This window comes from Cetorhinus maximus, chromosome 25, assembly GCF_964194155.1.
Source record: "Cetorhinus maximus chromosome 25, sCetMax3.hap1.1, whole genome shotgun sequence".
NCBI lineage: Eukaryota > Metazoa > Chordata > Chondrichthyes > Lamniformes > Cetorhinidae > Cetorhinus > Cetorhinus maximus.
Window position 1 is genome coordinate 24,082,415 of NC_135903.1, and position 27,316 is coordinate 24,109,730.

The following is a 27,316-nucleotide window of genomic DNA, read 5'->3' on the forward strand; positions in this document are numbered from 1 at the left end:
CTGAATGTTCAAGTCATCCAGTAGAAAACGAGGTCCCTACTTTTAGAGATCAGGCTGGTCCAGCCGAGCGTCTTTATTTTAAACTGGGCCCTGCAAATGACCGCATGTCCTTTCAACTTGTCATATTTCACATAAAACATGAATATGAGCTTGACATGAATCATGTGGGCAGTGGGTTTGCCCCTGTTTCATATGGTCAGGTGGAGATATGTCTACCACCACTCTGTGTTACTGGATTTTACCTTTGTGGCTTTCTACTTAAGGCCGCGGAGGAGAAGATTGGGGGAATAATAAAGCAAACTATGAATACAATACAGTCCTCTCTGTACCCCTTATTTAGTTTTACCAATTTGAACTGTTCTTCCCCCCCTCCGAACTATTTCTCATGTGTTACCTGCCCCTGCATCTGAAAACAACCTTCAGCAATTGTAATTCAATTCAAGGTAAACGGGACGGATTTTGTGTTCCTTATGGATCAGGTTTTTGATGAATTAACATATTGGTTAGAAAACACCGTAACAAAGTGAGTTTATCTTGTTTCAGGCAAGTTCGAGAGCAACATGTATCATTTTAATACCGTTTCTTGAAGGTGCTACTGGAACACAGATAATTTACAGCTTGTTTTATTATTGTGGATGTGAGTAAAAATGCACCTCCCATTGATCATATTTCAAGTAACGAACTGTGTAAGGACATTTCTGACACTGGGAGACCAAGTCAAGAAACGGGGAAGCCAATCACATGTTTTTTAAACCAGTAACGCAGTCTGGTGAACATTATTCGATGTGCAATGGTGCCACCTAGTGTTTCTCCCGTATAGGCTCGGCCAGCCCATAATTTGTAATTTTATCTTCATTTATTAATAATCTTGCCGAAGCATAAATTTATCATAAGCAAACTTGCCACCAGCGGTTCATAATTATCCAGTACACAGGATGTTGTAAGTATCTTAACATGGTTTAATCAATATTTTAATAGGTCACTTTTTAAGCTTCGTTCAAACTGAAATGTTGATAGTTGTTGTACGCTTTATTTATCATTAAGAGCTCATTTAGATGCGGTGAGAAAGTTTAGAATATCCCAGCATATCCTGCAAATGGCCCTAAAAGGGACAGGCCGTCCATCCGCTGACGGTATCGCCACAACAGGTGCAGACTGTGAGCTAAGGTCAAGGCTGATTCTAACCTGAAACTAGTCGGACATTTCGGCACGTCATGTGCACGCGTTTGGTACATTTTTAATAGCGTGGGCGCCTGCTACATGTTGGTACATGGACATAAGAGATGAGGTGATTGTGTTTGAGGGACACACCCAGAAAGGAACATTATTCGTTCTCTCAGAAGCACACGCTTTGATTTCTAATGTCAACAAGGTTTGCGGACTTAACTGTTGGGATGTTGCATATTTAGCTAGATGCCAAAATAGATATTTAGGATCTCCTGTTTCTCATTTGTGAATCTGTATTTCATTTTGGGAGGGTGTGGGGGGAGGTTACTAGGAGTGGAATTGTCCAAGTTCTCATAAGTATTTCATGGGAGACCTCTTCACTCTTAACCAAAACAATCTAACCTTCGATCAAAAGCAAAACACTGTTAAGTGTTGTAAATCCGAAATAAGAGCAGAAAAGGTGGGCAATATTTAGCAGCCCAGGCAGCAACCATGGAGAGAGAAAACAGAAAGATCATCAGCTTGAACTGTTAACTCTGTTTTTCCACAGATGCTGTCTCATATGCTTAGTATTTCCAGCCTTTTTCCTCGTATCCCCAGTTGCCATCAGGGCCGATAGGTTTCATTGAGTTGTTGCTGCATTGCCCACTGTTGAAATAGCAACAACTGCAATGTCCACTGGGCCGGTCAACATCTGGGGGGGGGGCCGGGGTGGGAAGGCACGACCCATCACCAGAGCTTCCGAAAACATTCAGGCGCTGACGGGCTTCTCTGTTAGCCTGGCAACGTATGTGGAGAGAGAAACAGAAGTTGACTTTTCAGGTGGATGATCTTTCATTCTGCTGAAGGGTCATCGACTTGAAACGTTAATTCTATTTCTCTTTCCACAGACACTGCCAGACCTGTTGAGAATTTCCAATATTTTCTGCCGTTATTTCATATTTCCAGCATCTGCAGCGATTTATTTGGTGTTCGCCTTTTCTGCTGTTAATTGCAGATTTTTAGTATTCAGCATTTTTGTAAATCTCTCTCCAGAGAAATTGTTCAGTTTTATACAGTTTTAAACTGCAGTGAGAACATTGAAATAGGCCATTTATACTAAATATGTTAGGCTGATTCAAAGCAGTTTGAGATTTCCATTGATATAAACAGTGCAGTGCAATTTAGGTATGAAGTCACCTAAAATGTACTTCAGGCAAGAGGTGTAAGACCATCTTAAGATATAGCCCAACACTGTTTAGTGTTTATGCCTGCTGCAACATAAGTGAAGTTTGGCACAAAGCAATGTTTAAAAGCTTAATTTTAACATTTTTGGATCTTACCAGAGGACTAACTGTCCCAATGAGACTGGTACTTAGAGTACACATAACTCCTTACATTACAAATCCATTTAAGCACACAGTAGTGTTTAACTTGGGGCTTTTACACCAATGCAATATATTTAGTGAGAGCAATCCCAAAGCACTCGCTGAAGGTTAATGAAATTTGTTGTAATGTAGGTAAATTTAGTTTAATAAGGACTACAGTTTGGCTAAATTGGTAGTCACCCTTGCATTTAAACCAGAAGATTATGAGTTTAAGCAACCTCCTCCAAGAGTTGAACACATCTAGGCTGATACCCTAGTACCGAAGAAACACTGGACTGTCAAAGATGCCAGTTTTGGCTGTTTATAGTAGGCTCTGCCCAACTAGTAAAATGAACATAAAGGACCCTTTAGTATGATAGGAAGAAGGGCAGGAAGTTGTCTTGGTCAACATTCCTCCCTAATCCCTACCAAAAACAGATTATTTATAAATTTGTGGAAATCTATTCAGTGACAATTGGCTGCTGTATTTGCCTGCATTAAATTTTTAAAAAAGTAATTCAATGCATGTGAAGGACTTTGAATTTTCCTCAGACTATGATAGAGTGCAATATAAATACAAGTGCTCTCTTTACACAAGTAAAAAATACTGGTAAACAAGTATGTCACATGCTTGGATAAAATGTCTTTGTCCACTATCTTAAAGAAAACATTACCAATTTACTTCAAAGGAAGCAAAATAAACCCGCACAGTCTATTACCCACTTATTTTAAATGGGTTAACCCCTTCATTAAAACAGAGAACTAAAGCGTTTTGTAAGGGCATGTGAACGGTAGTATAGTCTTGAGCCCTTTTGATTTTATGACAATCATTAAAGTCACATTTGGCTTAATCAAGATTGAATAGGATGCATTACAAAACTCGATCATAACCCTGCTGTCTTTAAACCAAATAATGACCATCAAAGATTCGTGGTAGTGGATTTATTCCTATGGAGAAGAATTTTCTTAAACATGCACTGTTTTGAAACTAATAGATTAAATTTTTCTGTGTACTTCCTCAGGTTATTTTGAGGGTAAAATTCCTCCTGTCAGTAATTTTTCTAAAAAGAAACCTGCCATGAACACATAATGAGTAATTCCTTTTGAAACATCAACAGTGTTGATAAAATATTGATGGGAGGAATTTCACTCAGAGTTGGATTTGTTGTAAAATGCAAGCTGAATGCTCAGAAAAATATGTTTTGAATTAGCCATTACTTTTCCTCATCTGCCTGTCATAACCACTTGTCTCCATTCAACCTGTAGAAGCTGAGGTGGTGAGCAATTAGATAAGTGCCTCCCGGCTATTCTGTCAGCAGGAGAAAGCCAATGTGTCTGATGGAATTCACAGCAGTGTTGTTGAGATCTCACAAAATAAATCACGGCAAAATACCCAGTTGTCAACTGCTGCTGGAGCTTAAACGCAAAGGGTGTGAACCATTAGTATTCACCTGAAATGGGTGCAAAGTTGATGGAGCTAACATTTCACATTAGGTCCGAGCTAGTTGTCTCTTTAACTCTCCTTAATAGCTTGCCAGTTATGGAAGGCTGTGAAATTGGCTGAATCCCATGCTGAGCCAAGTGACTGGTGGGGCCTTTGGGCGTGGGAGGGGGTGATGATTCTGGTGAGGGCCCCAAACAGACCAGCAGCATGACAGATTTCTTCTAAGGGCCAAGAAGAACACTGTTGGCTCTTTGCCAAGACCAAATTAAAAGTTTCCTGACTTCTAGTCCTCTTTATAAGTCTTGTTGGCTAGGCTTCTTGAAGCCTGGTATAAATGGGTAGAGAGTGACTGGCACACTCTGCCTACTTGTACCTAAAAATTGGAATCAGGCCCTTGCAACTATGTTGACATTCACACAGTCTCCTCCCTATTTCAAACAGGCGTGTCACTCACTTACTTACAGCTCTGCCTGGAAAGTGTATCTTTAGCCCTAGCCAATGGGGTGGCCAGGATGCTGTCCTCCTCCTAGGGTTACCAACTCTGATTAAATGTATTCCTGGAAGTTTCCTCACATGACTTGTTCCCATGCTCCAGTCATTAGTCAGCCAACACATCCATCCTTGTGATGCGCTGTCTTCCTACGTCAATTGGAAAGCAAAATGACTCATTGCCCATTTGAATGATGCTTGGCTTTTTTTTTTTCGCATTTTCAATATTTTTATATCCGGTAAAGAGAAATGCTCAAAAAAAAATGAAAGAAGAACTGCTTTGTTTAATATCCCAATGATATTTCTCCAGGGTTGCACACAACAGTGTCCTGATTGATCTTAATTCCTGGAGACTCCAGGCCAATCCTGGAGGGTTGGCAATTCTACCCCCTTCCATTACCTTTTTCCTATTGTTGGCTGCTCATTTATCAGGTGAGAAATGGGCAGCTGGTGGTTAAAAATTCCCCCAAAGTTCCCAGCAGTTAGAAGTGTGCATCTAAACCATTTGGCAAATTAACTTGCAAGTCATATTAGACATTCATTTAAAGAGACACTAATTCTAAAAGTGTAAACTTCAAACTCCCTCTCACAGTAAGAAATATTTGCCTTGTTTGGATGAGTCTGCTCAATTTTTAGCCAGCTGAAGCCCATATTGAAATAATCAACTTGTCATTTTCGGAGAATTCATAAGAAAGAAGCTTCAGTTTATATTTTTTTGATTAGTCTTTTAGACAGAACTGAAACTGCAACAGAATTGTTATCAGTATTTTTCAAAGGGTTTGTATCTCCTTGCTTTTGTTTCACCACAATCTGCAGCCTTGGAAATTGTCTAAGCTACATTTTCCAATTTGTTTAATGTTAACCGCTCTTCAGTATAATCATTGAGCGAAGGCAAATGAATGCAAGTCAAGTTAATAAGTGTCTGCACAAGGGTTGGAAATGTATTGTTTGGTCATACAAGACAGGGATTTTCCATAATTAAAAGCTCCACGCTATTTATTATATTTTCTAACTGATTTTTCAAATACTTATTCACTCTGGCCCGAAAACATTTTAGATTATGAGTTTGCAAAGAAAATAACTTCTAGTCATGTGACACCTTTCACACCTTTAGCATGCCTTAAGACCTTCATGTTCAATTAATGTTGTTTTGTAGATAAGGATAGCCACCGATTTATGCATTGTGTAGCCTCATGAACACCAATGAGATGAATAACCACCTAATCTGTTTTGGTGGTGTTAGTAGAGGAGATAAATAATGACCTAGACATTGGCAGGATCAATCTCCCCGCTATTGTTCGGCTGGTGCCATGTAAGCATTTATGCTCACCTGAACAGGCAGGCAGGTATCAGCCTGACATTTTATCTAAAGGACAGCACCTCTGATTGTGCAGCACTTTTTCATTGTTGCCCTTGAGTGTGAACCTCAGTTATGTTTTCAAGTCTTGGAGCGGAGATAAACCCACATCCTCCTGACTCAGAAGAGAGAGCTACCACAAAGCCAAACTGACGCTGTAAATCAACTAGAGTGGAGCAGTGTGGAGATTCTAACATTCCCACTGGTATGGGGAACATGAATAATTCCTTTTTGAGACGCATGGGAAGATGAAGCAGTATAATCCAGGATTAGATTATGATCTCCAATGGCACCACATTGAGGGAGAGCAAACAAGAAGGCTGGAGAACATTGTCTGTTGCAGATACCATTTCTGGTCCCTATGTTTTTGCAGTAGATTGCAGGGTTTCTCGCTGTAAAATACATCTTGTTATTTTCTTGACTCAAGCTAGCATTAGTTTTAAAAAAAAAACTTAACTATGAGCCTCTTTTCTGTACTTCAGCCTTTTAGTTAATTCCAAGAGTCTTTCAAATTCAACACAGTCAGGTCAAAGAAACAGCAAACTTTTGCTTTTAAGTTTTGTAGGAGCTTGAGGTGTAATGCAAACAACAATGAAAGCAACATAATGTGCCTTTTTCTGAAATGCACTGATCTTATTAATGTGTTCACTTTGAAAGCTGATAGTATAGATGCTTTACATAATGAGGCTGTGTAATTTATTTAGTGAATCCTCATATAACTTTTGTTTATTTAACCATTTTATGTCTTTTGACAGTATGATAAAGGAACCACTAAGTATTTGATATTAAAATCGGCTTCAAGCAGAAACAAAAGAGTTTGATTAAATTCCACGAAAATATGTACCCTGTTCCAAATGGGTAGTATTTACCAATTTGTTAATGCATACCATTATTCATCCATTCTGAAGTTGGTTTTGTTAGGTCAGTGTCTCAAGTGGACATTTTAGGATTTTGATGTATTCTGATATCGATACCATCCAAAGATCAACTTATCTTTCTCTTTCGGCTGTTGACCTTCTAACATTTTTTAAAAGTTATCAGTCTCCATGGGGATTGTAACAAAATACTATGGGCAGTATTTAATGGAGGTGATGGGGTTCGTGCTCACTAGCTGGAGAGCCGGCGAGAGCCCAACGTTGCTTGCAGCATTAGTTGCCAGTCAGGCATCTAACTGGACAGTGCCTGGCTTTCTCTGCGATCATGGGCACCAGGCGGGTTGTAAGTCCCACCTGTTGAGAGCAGCTGGCCAATCAGAGGCTGGCAGCTCTTCATTGCTCAGCATGCCCCTGGGTGGCAGCGGGTGCTGCCAATATTACACCCACCCGAGGCCTAGACCGTGGACTCAGGCACAGGTAAGTGATGGTGGTTGGGGGTGGGGGGGGGTGGTGGTGGTGTGGTTATGGGCGAGGCAGCGAGAGGGTTCAGCAGCAAGAGCAGGGTGTGGCTGTCAGTGGACCAGCCCTCACTTCCCGATGCCTGGTCCTTGATCAGTGACTGTCTGACAATGAGGGCCCAACCCACCCCGGGTATCCGCAAGCAAACAGGACAGGGTTAGCTTTTCAGGTTTCCCGTGTGGCGAGTCCCTGCCTGCTGCTGGGTGAATTCCAGTGGCAGTAGGGTGTGGCCCTTAGGTGGGCATTAATTGCCCATTTACGGGACTCAAATCGTGGTGGTCAGGGTGCGGGGTGGGGGGTGGGTAAGGCCGTCCATGGGCTTTCCTGCCATAGACTTAATTGGGGCAGTGGTAGAAGGCAGTGGGGTACCCATCCACAGCCCTCCTGCCTGATTAAATGCCCTTGCCACTAAACTTTCCAGGGGTGAGGGGTATTAAACTCTGCCCTATGTAATTACCATGATCTCATAGCCATTCCTGAGGTGTGGTTGCAGATTCACAAGGGTGGGAGGTAAATATTCTAGGACACGACTTTTAAAGGAGGTAGCTAAAATGGAAAAAAGAAGAGGGTAGCCCTCACAATAAAAGATTGGATAAAGCAGAAGACAGAACAGACCTTAGCTTGGAAAATAACGATACAAAATTAGTTTGGGTTGTGGTAAGAAAAATCATGGGGCAGCAAACACTGGTCGGAGTGACTTATAGGCACCCTATCAATATTTGTCAAGTCAGGTCTTGTATAAATCAGGAAATTAGACGTGCGTGTAAAAAGGGTCATCTTGGGGGAATTTAATTTTCTCATTTGCACTGGGCAAACCAAATTTGCTGTAATCATGTGGAAGACAAGTTCAAAGATTGCATAAAGATAGTTTTCCAGATCAGTATGTCAAGGGACTATCAAGAGAACAGTCTATTTTAGATCTAGTATTAAAACATAAGAACATAAGAAATGGGAGCTGGAGTGGGCCTTTTGACCCTTTGAGCCTGCTCCACCATCCAATAAGATCATGGCTGAATTTTTACCTCAACTTTACCTTCCTGCACTATCCCCTTAACCCTTAATTCTCTTAATTAACTCTATCAACCAATGTCTTAAATATACTCAATGACTAAGCGTCTACAGGTCTCTGGGGTAGGCAATTCCAAAGATTCACAACATTTGAAAAAAATTCTCCTCAACTCAGTCCCAAATTGTTATCCTTTATTCTGAGACTTTGACCCAGTGTTCTAGATTCTCCAGCCAGGGGAACCATTTTCTCAGCATCTCATGTGCAATGAGAACAAGTTAAATAATAATCCTGTAGAAAAGAAGCCTCTAGGTTTAAGTGATCATACTATGTGGAATTTTAGAATGAGGTTGAGAGTGATTTAGTTAAGTCCAAAATTAGGGTCTTAAATCTGAACAAAGCAAACCATGTAGGTATGAGGCACTAGTTGGCCAAGATTTAAAGTATGACAGAATATAAGCAATGACAAACAGATATAAACAATGACAAACATTTAAAGAATTCACTTGTGATTTGTAACAAATGTGTTGGTAGTGACAAATAACATTCACACCACACAAGTGCTAGTCAATGACCATCTCCAACAACAGAGAATCTAACCATCTCACCTTGATGCACAATGGCATTAATACCACTGAATCCCCCACCATCAACATCCTGGGTGTTATCACTGACCAGAAACATAACTGGAACAGCCATATAAATACTATAGCTGCAAGGGCAGTTGTTGCAATGCGTAACTCACCTCCTGGCTCCTCAAAGCCTGTCCACTACCTACAAAGCACAAGTCAGGAGTGTGATGGGATATACTTGCCTGGGTAAGTGCAGATCCATCAACATTGAAGAAGCTCAACATTACCCAGGACAAAGCAGCCCTTCTGACCATCACCCCATCCATTGGCTTAAATATTCACGCCTCAACTACCAGTGCATAGTGGTACCATCTACTAGATGGACTGCAGCAACTCACCAAGGCTCTTTCAGCAGCAGCTTCCAGATTACAACATCTACTACTGGGAAAGACAAGGGTAGCAGACATATTGGAACACCACCACCTGTAAGTCCCTCTCCAATTCGCACATCATCCTGACTTGGAGCGATATCGCTGTTCTTTCACTGTCCTGGAATTCCATCCCTAACAGCACTGTGGATTTATCACATCACATGGAAAGGGGAGTTGAGGTAGAGGACTAGCCTTCGTCATATTGAATAACAGAGCATATTCGAAGGAGTGAATGGCCGATTCCTGCTCCTTTTTCCTATGTTCCTACTGTATTCCTATCCTCTGTACCTGTGTTGTATCTTTGCCCCAGCACCTCTGGATTTCCTGTACCAGGGCTAATGTCTCACCCTAGTATTTCAATATCTCCTGTTACCCACGTTGTGCCCTATCCCCATAGGATTAAACAATAATAAATAGAGCAGGTTGTAGATCACTGGCTGAACACTTGGTCATGGAAAAACCTAATGAGGAGGGGAAAATGCCAATGAAAAGTAACCCACATAATTGGAAAATTGATAGAGAAACCAGAATTTGAAATTCTTCACTGCTCCATGTAGCTGCAGTTCACTGTATGTTCAAGTTAGCATTTCAAGGGAGTTGCTGTCTTATTTCTAGTTCTGGGTGGTCTGAATATGCCCAGAATTACCAAAATGTCTGCAGTAAATTTAAAAGGAATGAAAACAGGAACTCCCTTCCAGATCCTATAACATTTTAACTTCATACCACAGATGAGAGCACCTGAGAAAATGTGTCTGCTTTTTAATTTATGGTTTGTAACCACATGAAACAGAGGCTCGTTCTTTTAAAATGTGATAATAAACAAGAGTGCGAGGCCCATGCTTGGTATTTTTAAACCCTTAGTTTAAATACTTTACAGGTCTGACAGAAAGGTCCTTGGGGAAACACACTGGAACCCCGATGCACTATTCCGGAGAGGGAAAGGACATGATTGATGCCAGCGAATCCCTAAATGGTGAGCTTCCCAAGCCCAACAATGCCAACATAAGGAGTCATTGAGCCAAGTCACGGCACTTTCCCTCAGTGAGTGAGGGGAAATGTATACCTCTGATCTGGCTCTGCGGCTAACAATCCTTAGTTGTGGTACAGAACTTCCAGAGCCTGATGCCCCACAGCTACCAATTAAAACAATAGGAGCTGGACACAGCACTGAGAACCTCTGAGACTAGAGGCCAATTTGACTCTCCAAAACAAAAGATGTTCCTGTGAGAACAGAAGAGTGTTGGATGGATAAGGATTTACAGACAGTTGGCAAACTCAGCAAAGGTAACTGCCTAAAGTGTAAGGCTCCTGTGAAAGCATAAATATAGAATCTGTAGAAGAGTGCTGAGGAGAGAAGGAAGAGAAAAAAATGAAATAAGTAACCGTGAACACAGATATTTTTTAAAAAGCAAGTTTAAGAGTCCTAGAGTTAAATGAGAGACAATAAAGGAATTAAAAACATTGTGTAAAGCAAAATTAGAAGGAAAAGAGAAGCCACATGGGGGAATTATCAGGACCATTGTGGGAAAGGTTAAGAAGTTCAGGGGAAAGGAAAGCCCATCTTGGTACAATTGAGAAAGCTAAAGAAGAGTTGAGGAGCATTGAAAATTCTGGAGTTAAACAGAAGTAGGACAAAATTTAGTTTGGAAAGTAAAAGAGGAACTGAAATACAGTCAGGGTATTGGAACAAAGAGAGAGGAACAATGATTTATGTAGAGACAGATCTAACATGATTTGAGTTGGTCTAAGTCGAGTGGAATGCCTGAGGTGACGGCTGCGGTGAAGGGCAGTGCGTCCCGCAAGGCGTTGACTGAAGTCACCAAGAAACCGCTCAAGAAGCGGAGGAAATCTCACAAGCAGAGCTATTCCATTTATGTGTACAGGATGCTGACCCAGGTCCACCCTTCCACCAGGACCTCATCCAAGGCCATGAGTGTCATGAACTCCTTCGTTGTCGACATTCTAGAGCGCATCACCTCAGAGGCTTCGCACCTCATTCACTACAACAAGCGCCACACCAACTCGGCCAGGGAGATCCAGAGTGCCATCCCCCTCATGCTGCCAGGGGAACTGGCCAAACTCTGAAGGCACGAAAGCGGGGTCACCAAATACACCAACTCCGTTTAGCTCGATCATTCTAAAGATTATAAATCATTGGATATTCTGACTGCTTTTAGATTTATTGCACTATTCTTGTTCTATTATCATGTATTATATTGATATATATGATTGGTTAGTGCTTCCCAAAATGTTTTCGTTACAACTCACACCTAATTTATATTGTTATCAGTAAGTCATTCAGGCCATCATGCTAAAGAAAGTTGCTCTGAGATATCAATTGATATGGGAAAACATTCTCTAATTAGGCAGTAATTATACAAAGCACAGGGGTTTCAAAGCAAAAATGAAGGCCACAGAGTAAGCAAGAACTAGGAAGTTACTAAGATGAATGTTAGCTCTGAAGTTAGCGATATAGATGATAATACTAGGAAGACTGGAGTTCTTTTTTCCCTGTGAGAGAAACTGCACAATTATGGCTTTTGCTTGATGTAGTGGGAAATAATTTTATGTGAGAAAATCAGATAGTCAACACACTGTTCAAAGAGCGAGGACTTTGTAATGTGGTTATGTCATTGTAAATTTACTCCAAAACTGGTAACATTTTGAAGTAGTCATAAGGAGACTCCTGTTCATATAGGCTAACAAGCCGAGTGTAACAACTTCGCTTTTTCATTTAGTCCTATATTTCACATAGGATGAGTGAAGGTAAGATGTGAACCTAAATATACTAAGTACCAATGCCATGGTACCTCACCCACTGACACTATCACATATCAGAAAATCATGGGCAATGCAGCATGGTATTCAAATATTTGTTTGGAAAATTCACCACATCCAGCAGAAATATGACTAGAAACTACGGTAATGACCTGGGGCTTCTAGAGTGGAGTGAAACTCAAAAGAAGTCATCATGGGAACTTCTGATGAGTGGCCTGTTTCACTGGGCTGAACGACATTGACTATGTGCCTGCAGCTTTCTGAGGTGCATTTCATGTGTGAGCTGTTTCCCATTGGTGGCTGAGTTTGTTTGATGTTGCACATAAGTATTAGTCATAATTTCTAAAAAAAAAATGTTCTAGGGATATGGGCAAAACTGGAAAGACTGCATTTATTACCCATCCCTAATTGCCTTAAAATTGTCAATAGATCTTTTCCTTGAGTTGCTGCAGACCTTTTGATAATTTGATAATATTGCCCTCTCAATAGTGATTGGTAAAAATTCCAGGATATTGATCCAGCAGTAATGATGACTTGGAGAATTACATGGAGGTGGTGGTGTTCCCATAGCATTGCAACTCTTGAATTTCTTCGTGGTACATGCAAGGAAGGCAGGTCCTGCTGAAATAAAAGGATGTTAATATTTTCAAAGTCAACTCATTAAGTTTTTAAAGTAACTTACTTGAGGGTAGATATGTGTTGAATACCTTCAGCGTCCCCAGCTGCATCAGCCACAAAAAACCTTAAATCTTGATAAACCTGAGAGTGTTTGCAACAACGTTTTGTTTGTCTGTTTACGGAAACAGCACAGTGACGTGCACTGAATGGGAATGAACAGCCAAAGAATTTCAAATTTGAATGAGATTAAAACTGGTTAGAATACAAAATCAAAACTTTGACCAGTGCAACGTGGAATCATCTACTTTTTAAAAAAAATGACACACAGAACATGCCTGAGGTTCTGCTGACCTTGAGGAGTGAAGTGGATGGTGGAGGGAGGCACACATAAAGGATTCAAAGGTATGGGCTACAGGAAATTGCAGAGGTAGGACAGAGGATTTGTAGGTGAGAATGAGGATTTTTTTTTCTCGAAGAATATACTTTATTCATAAAATTTTGCAAAAATACAAATAACAGTTCAAATTTGACATTTATAAAGTGTAATACTGTTCAATTTCTTCCAATGCAGTGTGTGGCACCAAGAGGCGCCTCATCATGCGTACAGTTACAGGTTATATTTACAATATACATTTACATTTCATGACCAATATTCTCTGGTGCATACCTGGATCCCAGCCCCTCAGAGTGATTTAACAGGAGGGCCTTAGACTGTGACCTTTTCCCTTTGAGCCTTTGTGGTGGCTGCCCCAAGCTTTCTTTCTATATTTTCTTTCTTTTTTCTTTTATGGGATGTGGGTGTCGCTGGCAAGGCCAGCATTTGTTGCCCATTCCTAATTGCCCTTGAACTGAGCGGCATGCTAGGCCATTGCAGAGGGCAGTTAAGAGTCACCACATGCAACAGCCGCATTGCCACACCTTTTAGTGCATCCCTCAACATTTCATCTTGGGCCTTGGAAGTTGTCTGTCTGCAATACTCGGCCATTGTACTGGAAGACCAAGAAGTTTTTGGCAGACCAAGGAGCATCTTTACCAATCTGATGGTCCTCCAGTAGGAGTTGATGTTTGTCTTAGTGTGTATGCCAGGGAAGAGCCTATAGAGCAGGGGGTCCTGTGTCATGGAGCTGCTCAGATGAACATCAACAAAAACCCTTACATCGCTTTCCAGAGCTTCTTTGCAAAGTCACATTCTAGAAGGAGGTGGACAATGAGGATTTTGAGCATAATGTATTGAGGGATCAGGGCTAAGTGAGTGCAGGAAACAGTTTTGCAGGCACCAACACCCGACAACTGCAAAGTGCAAGTGGCTGTTCCTTAATTGTAAACCCAGTCATTATCAATGATTTATTTCACTCTGAAATCAACATTGATGCACCTAATCTTGTCTTTGTCCAGCCATTACATTGCACATTTTCAGCATGCCCTGCTGAATATTAATGAGTCGTCAAATGGGGCCTCTCCGAAGCTTCACAGCCTGGGGATGTTGTGAACAATTCTGTTTCCTAGCTGCGATAATATAGTTCCAGATCTACAATGGGCTGAACTTGGGAAACCTTGGGTCTAGTGCCAAACCACATCACCGAGTATATTTAGCCACCAACAAAGCTGAATAACTGAATAATTCAGTACTACAAAATTACCATTCCTCTGTTTTAACCACCAATTGTGAGTATGCTTATTTGGAGGGCCGGCACAGACATGGTGGGCTGAACGGCCTCCTTCTGTACTGTAATAATTCTGTGATTCTGTGGTCAGATGGGACTAACTGCTTCTAAGAAATGGAATGATTCAAATCTTGTCTAATCTTAGGAAAAGTTTCAAAATGTACTAAGTGGACATGTGAGACAGTTTCTTTTGTTGCTAAGGCACTGTTGCCATGGTGCCTGTAAGGAAAACATCTGAAAATTAACAGAAACGTATATAAACCGGTCTTCACCTGTGTTTTACCTACACACAAGGGGTTGAGTCCATCAGTAACAATCTTTTCATGTTCTGGTATTGCCATTTATTTTGGGCTTCATGCCTCCGGATAATGAAGAAGAGGATCTGTGGAACATTTGCATAAGGCCTGAGGCAAACCACATTCCCCAAAATCTCATTCTTCAATTTAATTGCCTCCCTTGGTAGACTAGTGGATTTTTTAAAAGCTAATTGAGCACTAGATCAGTTCTAAAGATCTAACTGTAGCTGAACTCTTAATGTAAAGTTTCTGAAATAATTACCTCAATGATTATTCCATTTTAATGTTTACATTTTCAACCTTTGCTGTTAAAATTTTGAACAGCTAATATTTTAGATGTATGGAAATTTTTAGTCTTGACTTTTAAAAGGAACTGGGTAGTAAACCCATTTCAATGAAACTGTGAATAGTTCCCATCACCTTTCTATGTTAGCTGCTCCCCTGATGCTAAATCCCAGTCCCTAAGGCTGTACATAACAAGGCTCAAGTCCAGCTCAGGTCAGGAGTGTGATGGAACGCTCTCTACTTGGCTGGATGAGTGCAGTTCCAACAACACTCAAGAAGCTCAACACCATCCAGGACAAAACAACCCTCTTGACTGGCGTCCCATTCACCACTTTTAACAATCACTCCCTCCACTACTGTCGGACAGTGGCTGCAGTGTGTACCATCTACAAGACGCACTGCACCAACTCACCCAGGCTCCCTCGACAGCACCTTCCAAACCTACGACCTCTACTATTGAGAAGAACAAAGGCAGTAAACACACAGGAACAGCACCAACTGGAGGCTCCCCTCCAAGACCACACCATCCTGATCCTTCACCATCACTGGGTCAAAATCCTGGAACTCCCTCCCTAACAGCACTGTGGATGCAGGAGTTCAAGAAGGCGGCTCAGCACCACCTTCTCAAGGGCTATTAGGGATGACCAACAAATGCTGGCCTTGCCATTGACGCTCACATTCCATGAATGTATTAAAAAAATGGTAAATATAGCTCCTCTGCTCAGGCTAATTATGGAGAATCTCACTTTTGAATTGTTCTTGTCTTGTTATGGTGAATGGAAGCAACAATATGGAAGATACTGGGAGTAAAGACCAATGCTGCTGAAATGATTTGGAAGATTCCACTAATACAAATGAAACAAATACAGTTCTTATGCTGTACAGGCAGGGCAAAGGAGTTTTAAGAACTGGCCTAGGAAAAGTGTATCTTTCAAAGTGTCGACTGGTAAAACTAATGAGATCCATTCATAGTTCGAGTAACCTTTGTTGTTGCAGCAGCCAGTGCTCAGAAATTAATGTATAAGGTGCTTCAACGGTTTCTATTTGAAATGCTTATTTATACAAGTCTACAGGCTGGGGAAAGTAAACTATTGGAAAATCACAGAAATAAAAACATTAAATGCTGGAAATACTACGCAGGCCCAGCAATTTCTGTGGAAGGAGAAAAAAAATTAACGTTTCAGGTTGATAGCCTTTCGTTGGAATACATAAAAACATAAAAATCAGAGCTTGCTTAATCCTGTCATGAAGTGAGGTCTTCTCCCAATAGGTTGCAGGTATCAGCACTAACCTGCATGAGAGCCAGCGCCTCCTGAGGCACTGGTGTTCAGACACATTGAGGGAGTTGATCTTTTATCCTCTGCCTGCAGATCCTATGTTGGGAGAGGTCTCACCTCCTTCCAGCCGGATCTTAGGGCAGGATATGCGGGTCGTTGGGTGGGTGTGGCGGGTGGGCCCGGGAGCAGCCGGGAAACTGCCCGCCGCCCGTGATCGCCCCCCCGACCGCGGCCAGCCAGAGTGAAAGGCGCGCTGAGAAGCTCAGCGCTGTGGGGGTGGGGGTGGGGGTGGGGGTGCGGGAGTTGTGGGAGCACTAGAGCCTGCGCATGCACGGGGGAGCGTGTGCACTGAAAGCTCCCTGAAGGCCGGAAGCTGACTCAGGGAGCTGAAGAATATTAAAACCCAAATTAAAGCTTTTAAAAGTCTAAAAAAAAATGTCCCCACCTAAGACTCACTCACATTCACATAAACATAATAAAAATTTTGTCAAACATTTTTATTTTTTAAAAAAATGAATGTTGGAAACCTCAACCTGCCCGTGGATGAGGTTTCCTCAAAAATCCAAAGGCAGCCTGGCTGATTTGCCCACCTGCCAACCATAAGGTTGGAGGGGCAGCAAAAAACTGCTCGTTAATTGAGACTTTGTTGGGCTTAATTGGGCTCTTAATTGCTGGCGGGCGCGCTGCCAACTCTTGCGCGTGCCCGCCAACCGAGATATTGCACGCTATACTGCGCTTGATCGGGTTGGGCGCATGCCCCCCCGGTGGACATAAATTCCTGCCCTTAGTGTCCAACCCCTCTGCCTTGTGGAGAAAGCAGCTGGTGCTGCTGCTGGTGTTGCTCCTGCTTCTGCCGCTGCTGTTGGCAGTGGTGTTGCTTCAGCTCTTGCCCCCTCAGCAGAGGTGGAGCCACATAAGCCACTTCCACGCTGTGGTGAAACGGAGAAGTGAAGCTGAAGGTGAGTGAAGCCCTGGATGGATGAAGTGACTTCTAAGAAGTTGACAAGCAGCGATCGTGTTCTGTGACAGAAGAAAGAGGTTTCATTTTGACCATGGCTGGATGTCTTCAGTGTAACCGATCAAAGTCTTTCCAACTTGTCATTTTCATTGAAGATTGTCTTCCTGCTCTGCATGTGCCTCGGTGACCCTGGTGAGTTGCTGACAGGTTGGGAAATCCAGGGTTGTGGGTTAAAACAGCTCCAAATTGGCTTTTCAATTGCTGCAATAACATACGCTACAGATCCAAGGTGGTTTCCTGTTCGCCTTCAATCCCACAGGAACCTGGAAGAGGGTGGAATGATGTTCAGATCCCTAACCGACGTCAATTTTAAGGGATTTAATTCCCCGCATGCAAACCCACCTCCTGGGAAAATTCCCTGCATGGCTTATGTGCAAAAAATTGATGAAATCTTGGAACTAATTGGCAAAACAGCAGTGAAAATGCTATGCAATATCAAAAAGTTTTGAATTAACCGTTTCAATTTAAAAAAAATTGGATAGGATCTAGCAATTTGCGAGATTTGAAATCTTTCCATATGCAAAATAGTTCAATTCTCCAATGCAGTAGCAACACCAAGTAGGCATGAGAGGCTAGGCTTTGAGGGGAAAGTTGGAGGGTCATGAAGCTATGAGCCCAACAATGAGTCGACATAAAAGAGAGAATATTGAGATGGGGACTGGGCAAGAATTGCAGGAGCTCCAGTAAGCTCACCAGTCTGGCTTGGGAGGCAGTGACAGAGGTGGTTAGCGCCAATGCTGCACATAAGAGGTCAGCCACTCAGTGCAGAAAGAGGATGAATGATCTCATCTGTGCTGCCAGGGTAAGTCAACGATCTCATCACTCTCAACTCACTCACTCACTCACTCACAAGCCCATCACACATTCACTGGCATCTGACTCACTGCCAGCTCAAGGAGCATCATCATTCACTCTCACACACACCTTCACATCTCCATCTGGGCTCATCTCCTCTGGAGATCGCATCCTCATCCCATCCTTGGCTCTTCTCACCACCCACACACGCCAGGCATCCTTATCATCTGCCCTGGCATGTTCCTTGCTCACACTCCATCTGCCTTTGTGCAGGACAAGGTCGCACACAATTACAGGGAGAGGTCCCAGATCCTGGGTGGAGCGCTGGAAATCAAGGTCCTCTCTCAGTTTGAAAACTGAGCTAGTGAGCTGGCTGGAGAGGGCGTGGAATGTGCCTGTGACGACAGTGAGGTCAGCGGCAAAAACCCACGTGAGGATCCTGCACCAGCTCATGCCTCAGACTACAATACTGTGAGTGTATCGTCCTGTTTTAGAGTCTCCTGCCATGCACTAATTATCTCTACTCTCTTTCATAGGAACTTCAGCCAAGTATCCAACAGCCTCAACCAGCCAGGCCCTTAAATTGGGCCCTGATGACACCTTGCATGAGGATGCCACAGGAAAAAGACCCATCATGGCGTTCACCCGCACCCTACACATACCTAGGTGGGACATAGTTCTAGAGCAGGCTGGGGGTCACAATCTGGTGAGCACAGCACACGATCTGGTCCACAGCAAGTGGAGGTAGGGACATCCAAGGTTGCCGGCACTCAGAAGACAGCTGGAGGGCAGGATTCTGCTGATTCCAAGTCCAATGACGAGCCTCCAAACTCGATCCTAAATCAGTTGCTGGAGCTACTGCGACAATAACAGGAACATCAGGAAGTGATGTCAGCTGCATTCCTCAGGTTGTAACGGAGGATGGAGGAGTCCGTGCACGTTCAGCCTGAGCTGATAGCGCCGGCATGCCAATGCACCGAGGTCAACACTGGCAGGATGGCGGCTGCCATGGAGACCTTGGCCCAGGACACCATTCCAGCTTACCCTTCTCCTCAAGGAATCAGCCAGGGCCCTCGGCCACCCACAGGGAGGAGGACCAGCAGACGGACACTCAGGGGCCGTCCGCCCAGGTGACTACAGGCGTGTCCGGCCCATCCCAATCCCCTCTTCCTGGGAACCCCCATCACCTCCAGCTCCACAGGCCGAGGCGGGTCCACCTGTCCCACAGCAGAACACCCTATGCAGGCTGGGCCTCCCAGTTCTTGGTTCTCCAGAGGAGTCTTGCCAAACTCATTACAGCTAACAGGACGTAGCAGTCAGCAGACTGCTTCCACCTCCGCTGTGGATGTCAGGGATGCACCCAGACTCACTGCAACTTGCTATCCTCCTCAGGGAATGTGCTGGCTCTGAGGGCCTCACATGCACACCTGCCTCATCTGGCCCATGTTATGGCCTCTTCCCCTACATCCTTGGCTTCCTCGAGCTCAATGCCCTCATCCCCTTCAATGTCCTCCTCATCGGAGGAGACGTGCAGCCCCTCCATGTTGGCAAGTCCTCCCCCCTTAACAGCACCAGATTGTGCAGTGCACAGCAATCTGCGATGGTCAATGAAACCCTCTGGGGAGTGTACTGGAGTGCTCCAGGCATTGGAATCATATCTTTAAGATGCCTATGGTCTGCTCCACCAATGCTCAGGTAGCAGCATGAGCATCGTTGTACCTTCTCTCTGCAGGATTCAGTGGCTGCTGCACGGTCATCATCAGCCACCTTCTTTATGGGTACCTCTTGTCACCGAGGAGCCAACCCTGGACCCTGTGTGGTTCCTCAAAGACGTCCAGGATCTGCAATGTACTCAAGATGTATGAGTCGTGGACACATCCTGGGTATCTAGCGCAAACCTGCATGATAAGTTTCTTATGGTTGCAGACCAGCTGTACATTCAGCAAACGGAAGCCTTTCCTGTTCTTGTGTTACAGTGCCTGTTGCTGGGAGCTTTTATAGCCACATGAGTGCAGTCGATGGCACCCTGTACCTGTGGGAATCCAGGAATTGCTGCAAAGCCCACTGCTCTGGCGTCCTGGCCTGCTTGATCTCTGTCGACGTTGATGTAATTTTAGGCCTTAGCAAAAAGGGCGTCTGTCACCTCATGTCTGCATTTGTGCGTGGATGCTTGAGAGATCCTGCAGAGGTCCCCAGTGGAGGGGTGGCAGGAGCCACTCACGTAGAAGTTCAGTGTGGCAGTCACATTCACAGCCGGTGGCAATGGATGTCTTCCCAGTCTCTGTGAGTCTCATCCTCTGCATCTGGAGTGGGCCCTGCTGACCCTTGGTCTTGAGGGCTTTGCTCTTCCCTTTGGCGCAACAGATGCCTCCATTGCAATCGTCTCCTTCTTCTCTCCTGCCTGTACGCAATTATGCAGGCAGCAATAATCCCAGCCTCCACCTTCCTGATGGTCTCCTCTCTGCAGCATCGATGAGAAACGGACATGAGTCGGCACCAGCCTGCAAAGATCCTGGGCGAAATTCTCCCAAAATGAAACTAATTGTGGTGATGGCCGCCATCCGTAATGATGGCAACTTGCACCGATTCTGTGCTTGGAGCCTTATTAATTATGCAGAGGCGCATTTCGCTGCAAATCACCTAGCGGTTCTGGAGCTGATTCGTTCGCCCGCCATCAGCTGGTGGGTTCGAAGGTCAGGGTGCCATATTTAAACGCCAGTCCAACACACAACCTCAATCTCTCCAGCTCACCAGAGACGTTTGCAACCCATAAGAGAAAGCCTGCGGCCCGCTTCACCCACCAGGCCCTCTGGGCCTTGGTCAGAGGGGTGCAGGAACAACAGCATGTGCTCTACCCCACAGATGACTGCAGAAAGCACAGCAGCCTCACCTCTTGGGCCTGGTACATGGTAGTGGAGCAGGTCAGCGCAATTGATACCCGCGCCCAAAGTGCCACCCAGTGCAGGAAGAGGATGAATTACCTCATCTGCTCTGCCAGGGTAAGTAATCCTTCAACACCCTCTAATATTAAACTCTCATCATTGCATCATGCACTCAAACAGCTGCTCTCTTCAGGGGTTTCATGCAACCATTAGCACTCGTTCTCTCACTGAGACTTTCACATCACCACCAACCCATCGATCATGTTGCTCACACTCCATCCTCTGGCCCTTCTGGGAAGGGCTCACCACACACAGGGGACATGCAACTCACCCAACCTCTGCCCCCATCCCTTATCAACACATGCCTTTCTTTCTTCATCATACAGGCTGGTACACAACAGTCGCGAGAGAGCGCAGACAGAGGGAAGGACGTCCGACATCCTTGCCCTCCATGAATTCAAGGAGGCTGCAGCTGAGCTGGCTGAGGAGGACAGGGAATCGCTCCTGTGGGGAAGGGGAGATCGGCGTCTCCAACCAACCTAGTACGGATCACAGCTCCATCACCTCATCAAATCCTGACATTCACAGTGAGTCACATGCAGTTTTATGTAGCTCATGTTCGTTGACTAAAACTATCCTGTTTTCGAGGCATAGACACATCGAGGCCCCCAAGCCAGCCCAGTGCCACCAGTGCAAGCCCCCGGACCTCATCTGAGGATGAAGCTCCGGAAGGCACTCACACACGCCCTCCACCAGCTCAGAGACACACACTTCGGTGGGGCACAGATGTACATTATGCTCGGGCTCAGTTTCTGGGGCATACCTCACTGACACATCTCCGCAGCAGCCGGAGGCAGGGACAGCCCAGGTCTCTGGCACTCGGAGGGCTGCTGGAGACCAGCCACCCGCTCAGTCCGAGTCAGGTGAAGAGCCTCTGGAAGTGGCCACCAAATCTATGCTGGAGATGCAACGACAGGCAGCGGAACATCAGGCAGAGATTCAGCAGTCACGCAGCAGACTAGAGCGAACGATGGAGGAGTCCATCCACATTCTGTCTGGTGTTGTGGCTCCTTTGAGGACACCATGGGAAGGCTGGTGACCACCATGGAGACCTTGGCCCTCCTGGATTTGTGCTCAGCCCTGCACTCTATGGCCACACACCCTGGTGGACATCATCACGATGTAGGCGACATGGCGATGAGGCACCTTGACCTCCCTCTGGGTGCACCATCTCCTGCAGGAGTCAGGGTGGGGCCCTTGGACACCCACGGGGGGGATAAGCATCAGCCAGACACCATGGGGGCCGCCTCTCAGGACACTCCAAGAGTGTGCAGTCACTCACATCTCCCTCCGCCTGTGACCCGATTCACTCCAGCTTCTCAGGCCCCTGAGCAGGTGACCCTTATCAGGCCGGGGCCCTCCACGCAACAGGCCAAGGTCATCACAGACACCAGGACGTAGCAGTCAGCAGGCTGCCTCCACCTCTGCTGCTGATGTCGGGACTGCACCCAGGCGGAGCGCTAGAGTTAGGAAAGTTAAGAAAAATTGATGTCACTTTTGGGTCACTGGTGTGCTAGACATGTAAATCAAACTGCACTTTTGTTAATACATTTCATGGTTCCTGTCAACTGAAGGTGTCGTGATTTTGTGTTTTGGATTCCTCTTATTTCGAGGTTTAACCCTCCTTTCACTCAGTGATAGTGTCCCACTGTGAGATTCACATTCCCATGATGTTGACCTCAGTTGAACTAGTCTCTGCACCCTTGTGTGATGTCAGGGAGATGTGTTTAAATCTTTACTGGAAGTGTGTGATGTAAGCTTTTCTCATCCTTCTTCCTCAAATAACACAATTGAGTGAGGGCAGCTCACCAGCTTTGATGTTCTACCTCACAGGACCCTACCGATCAAAGCAAAGATCATGGCCTGGTGATTCATGAGGCAATTGTGAGTGTGGGACTCATTCTCGTTGCACATGGGTGGACATCCCCTGAGTTTAAAGAAAATGGCCTTGAGGGCTAGGAGAGATGTGGCCATATTCCCTCACTTGGCTTTACTCCTCCTGGGTACCAGTCCGTACCCCTTAACCGCAAGCGGCCATCCCTGCAGATGTAGTGGCCCCTTGAAAATCTCAGGCACCTGGGAGTGACTCAGGATGTAGGGGTCATGGCAACTCCCAGGGTACCATGTGCAAACGTGCAGCATGTGCTTCCGGTGATCACACACCAGTTGTACATTGTACATTGATGGAATGGTAGCCCTTGTGGTTTATAAACATTAGGGCCTACTACCATGGAGCCCGTGTAGCCCACATGGGTGCAGCCTATTGCACCCTACACTCTAGGGAAGCCTGGTGGTGAAGCTGGTGAATCTCACAGCCTGGCTATCTTCATTCAGAGCAAACCTCACATAATGATGGGCCTTCCTGTAAAGGGCATTTGTGACCTCCTTTATGCATCAACGTGTTGCAGACTGAGAGATGCCGCACAGGTCGCCTGTTGATCCTCAGAAAGAACCAGAGGCCAAGAAATTGAGTACAGCGGTCACCTTCAAAGCCACTGGCAAGGGATACCCTCCAACTCCATGTGGCGTCAGGCCTTCACGAAGAATGTGGCATATGTAATGTACCTGATCTCGGGGCAAGCGCAGATGTACACGGCATTGCCTCTCACTCATCTGTAAATAGAAGACTCTTCTATGATAAACCCCAGGTCTGGTGAGTCACCCCCGTTGTCTGGGTCTCTCCTCCTGACCCTTTTCTTCATGCTGTGGCTCTGCTTGACCATGTCACTCCTGCTGAAACTGTGCACGGAGTTTCCTCTCCCTCCTTCGTCTCCTCCATTGCATTTGGACTCTAACAAAGGCAGCATTGAGCCTTGGATCCATATCTGCTTTTGCCTTCTCTCTGAAAGGAAACATTAAAGGCATTAATGATTCAAGGGGCAACAAAGTGAAGCACAGAAGATGACACATTTGGAGACTGTAAGAGCCCATAGTATTTCCTGCCCTACTTGCATGGTGACTGATGCCGCCTTGTCCCTGAGACACTAGCACACACATTGCGATGGCCAAGATGGTATTGCAGATATGAAACATCATGAGCCCTGCGTGAGATGCTAAAGTTTAAGTGAGACGATTGACTCAACCTATCTCTATGCTCAAACCTCTGACGTGGTATATTAATGACCAATCAGTTGCTCATGGTCAATGAGTGGATGCCCTTTGTCCCATTAGGAGCATCACATCTGGTTAACATGTGACAGGCCTTCATTGATGGAATGCTGTATATGATACAGCTGTGCCTCCTTCACTATTGTCTGCATTCCCAAATTCTACATTCCTATGTGTTACTCTTGAAATGCAGCGACTGTGATGTGAAGCCACTGAGTTCTGAGTAGCCCTTTAACAATGTTAATGAAGCCATTGGCTTTAAGTGGCTTTCATCACAAGGAGGTCTTCCTCCTTTCTTTCTAAGCAGGCTCCTGCTCACTCCGGCAGCAACAAGGGGTTAAAGGGCAACCCTAGATAGGCCCACCTTGTGTTCGCCCTTCATCCTGACTGCTATCCCACAGCCTTACAACCCCCCCATTGCCCCCCTTGTGTTTGCCCTTCCCTCTCACTGCCATTGCACAGCCTTCCCTCCCCGTTGACCCCCTCGTGTTTGTCAGCCCGACCCCTCGCCTCACAGCCCACCCCCGGTTGAAGCGCTAGTCTCTGAAAGTGGAGGCCTGCATGAGTACCACAGCACAGTGGTGTTCCTCAGGACAATAGAAGCAAAGAGGAGCAGTCCAATCCTACAGCCCCAGAAGAGTGGCGTTCATCACAACATGACCGGCGCAGCGCTATGACAGGTAAGTTCCACTCACCTCAAAGTTAGCAGCGAACTGAGGCCTGACTTGTTTACGCCGCCCCTTTTCAAACGGGTTTGACGCTGACGTAATTTCCCGCTGGCGTGAAGGAAGATTGGAAGGCTTGGCAAGATTCCGCAAGCAGCTGTTTTAATGAGCATTCATGACATGCTAATGGGTGCAAATGGCATTCGCGCCATCGGTCGGCAGATGACCAGCCCGCCATGGAAACACCATTGGGGGGAATTGCGGCCTGTTTTTACGACCACGGGCTTCCAATCCTCTGCTCCCGCCCGCCACGAAACCCGCCACGGGCGGGATGGGAGAATTCCTTCCCCCTATTTCTGTCAATGACTCATCAGTGAATGTGGGTGCAAGGGCTTTGTGCCAGTGTCGGAAACTAGTCGCTCCAAAAATCCCGGCCAGTGCAGGGTTCGTTTCAAGGTGCGCCTTCCCTGCGTCAACCCGCCCACCCCCTCAGCCTTTACATGGCCGGCTGCTATGAGATTGCCAGGCACTTAGATCCTCATTCACTGCTCTCTAATGCCACATTCTTTGGAATGCCCATGAAGGAAAATGTTTAGTCAGGAACTGAGATTATTTGAGGGGGCCCTGAGTCTTTTCTTCTGTGAAAGCTCCCAGCACCACGATTGTAACATGCATCTGAAGCTTGTCCAGTCACCCAATTGCTCTGGAGTGCATTAACACTCTGGGGAATTGCCACGCAGTTAATAAGGGATTAATACAAGGAGGCCGATTAGTGCCCCTTTGTGGGATTAGTCTCGCATGAAAGCACATCGTAGCCTCACTTTCCTGATTCCCTGCATTGTCATTGAAAGGCTCCCAACATGTCTCGGCTGTGCATCTCTCCTTATTTGTCTGGCTGAGGGCAGCTCGCTTGTGCTCTTTCATCAGGCTCATATCCTGGAAACACTGCTGTAAAACTTTAAATGCACCTGACCCCTTCAGGAGAACAGCGTCATTGGTCACAGATGCTGAAGAGATGGGGGTGCCAGCCCCACTTCAAAGGTGCTGAGAGTACACAGAGAGGATGATGGAACTCTGTGACAAGACATTCTGGTAGCAATTTGGGAATGCACAGTTCATTTGGGTGCCCCTTTAATTGGCAACCCCCAGTGCGTGCACCTGCCCTTCAATCAGTTCTCAGAGCCCTCACCAGCAGAGCTCCTCCTCATTTTAATTTTGTACAGCGCCATCGCTGCTGCTTGGAAGGTGGCAGTGCTGAGGTCTCACTACCAGACCAGCTTAGACCCTCTCTGTGCGAGTGTGGAAATCCCTCCCAACGTTCTGCAGGAGCTTAATGTTCAGGTTTCCATCCCTCGAAGAACCTCTCAATCCTCCCCCTGTTTTCCTTGATCCCATCATGATTGTGGTAGGTATCCCTTTGTTACCCCCTGAACATAGTGAGGTAGATGTGCCCATGCCCCTTGTGGACCCCACCCCACCCCATCTTGAGGACACTTGCACAGTCTGACATATACCCTCCACCTTCTGACACCCTCAAATGTCCCCACAATACCTTTCTCCATCTAAAGGCTGCAGATGCCTCCCTTGCCTGAGTGTGTCATCTGCGGCCCAGTATGATGCCAGAAACCCTCCGGACCAATGTGCATGTTATGACAAAGCCCTGTGCACAACATGCTGGGCACGACTGAGATGCGACTGACATGCTCTCCCGCTGCCTGGACTGGGACAAGGACAGTCTTTGCAAGGTCAACATTGAGCACTTCTTCACTCAGCGATTCTTTCATCCTGGCCCAAAGTCGCTTATGTGACTCTGTAACTGACTTTCTCCCCATCCTGGTGCTAAGGACGCTTCCCCAATGCACCCTCCCCCACTCCATCATATGTCTGAGCGCAACCTTCCCCACTCTCACCCCCAGTGGAGCCCTTGCCCTGCAGCACATTCCCATGTCTCAGGCCAGTTTCTCCCCTTCCCCAGTGGAGGTACATTAAAAGCCACCCCCAGCCTAACCGCTGGTCTAGTAGGTGGAGACTTGCCTCTGACAGCGGACCCCCCTCCCCACCCTGGAAGCGATGTGGTCCTGGCTACAAAGCCTGGCACTGAGTTTGAGTTAGCATGAGCACTCTGCGCGATGCAAGGTAGGCGAACGTGCGAAAGTCACGAGCAAAGAGCAGGTTGCCAGCTCCATGTCCCTTATTTACCATTGTGAAACATGTCGGCGTAGTTGGACACTGATGTGCCCTCTTGATCCAGTGTGGGGGGATGGTTCTGATGAGCAGCTCTTATAACGAGATGCAAATATATTAAAATGACGGGCTGCGGTGTGAGACACAGCCTGCCACTGATGGCTGGAGCGGACGACTCCGGACTGCTTTTATGATGGAGGTAAACTGATTTTTCCGATCTCGTGATATTTTTCTGTTCTTGCCCGCCATGATGCCCACCATGGGCGGGGCCGGAATATCCAGCCCTAGGTCTTGGCCGCCCCCCCACAACATCCTGCAAGAGCTCGAAGTTATGGCAAGAACAACAAATATTTTAGAAAAATTAAACGATCCTTGATTTTATTTTGGTAAGTAGCATTTCTTGGCTATCATTTGCAAATTCTAACATATTTTAAAATCAGGCTTGGGATAGTACCATTGTCCTCACGTGGGCCAAAACAT

At 45.6% G+C, this 27,316-nt stretch overlaps 1 long non-coding RNA gene across 2 annotated transcripts; it reads left to right on the forward strand.

The window, feature by feature from the left end:
- Positions 1–857: 857 nt before the first annotated feature.
- LOC144667740 (uncharacterized) lies at positions 858–11,306 on the forward strand. Of its 2 annotated transcripts, none has more exons than XR_013573366.1 (3): positions 858–940; positions 10,084–10,179; positions 11,120–11,306. It is a non-coding gene; the product is annotated as an uncharacterized LOC144667740 (long non-coding RNA). The 2 variants fall into 2 exon arrangements; XR_013573367.1 differs by lacking the exon at positions 858–940 and adding an exon at positions 1,291–1,372.
- The last annotated feature ends 16,010 nt before the right edge of the window (positions 11,307–27,316 follow it).